Source organism: Morone saxatilis, unplaced genomic scaffold, assembly GCF_004916995.1.
Source record: "Morone saxatilis isolate NCDOM2014 unplaced genomic scaffold, NCSU_SB_2.0 Contig20, whole genome shotgun sequence".
NCBI classification, from domain to species: domain Eukaryota; kingdom Metazoa; phylum Chordata; class Actinopteri; family Moronidae; genus Morone; species Morone saxatilis.
Window position 1 is genome coordinate 16,163,910 of NW_023339763.1, and position 547 is coordinate 16,164,456.

Genomic DNA, 547 nt, shown 5'->3' on the forward strand with positions numbered 1-547 from the left:
GAGGGTGAGTGAGAGAGAGAGAGAGAGAGAGAGAGAGATATACTGTACCTCCGCGGCTATGAGCAGAAGAGAGGTAATTGACGCGCAGATGAATGGGAATTAAAGTAGAAGCAGCACTGTGGCCTGTCTAATAACTGCAGAAGTGTACAGTAGCAGTGAGAGGTAGCGGTCCTACACCCAGTGAAGACCCAGTAACTGCCCTCCCACAGCTCTTGTCCGCATGCCGCAGAGTTTTGATGAGTGGTGCAGAAATCTAGTGATACTGCGGTAAAGCCCTCCCTCCGCCTCTCTCTACATATCCCCCCCAGTCTCCAACCCCTCTCCTCCCCCCTCCATTCCCGGCAGAGATGCTCCCTCCTCCTCTTCCCACTTGGCCAATCATCTGCGCCGCATCTTGTCTCCTCTCAGGCTCCGACGCATGAAAGACAACCTATGGAGCGAATTGCGCGCTGGCTGAGGGCATCCTTTTATAGGCTCCGAGGTCCGTATCGTCACGTCCCCCAACGAAACAACGAACTCAATAGCCCTCTGATATTCTCAAAAGACT

General features: G+C 53.6%; 1 protein-coding gene across 2 annotated transcripts in view; it reads right to left on the bottom strand.

Moving 5' to 3' along the window:
* atp1b2b (ATPase Na+/K+ transporting subunit beta 2b) overlaps positions 1-288 on the bottom strand; it is a 10,662-nt gene extending 10,374 nt beyond the window's left edge. Inside the window, exon 1 of one of the 2 annotated variants that reach the window (XM_035666163.1) lies at positions 49-286. The gene's annotated coding sequence lies outside the window, so the exon portion shown is untranslated. Of the gene's footprint in view, positions 1-48 lie in introns of both variants that reach the window. The other variant, XM_035666162.1, reaches the window with a different exon arrangement.
* Between the last annotated feature and the right edge of the window lie 259 nt (positions 289-547).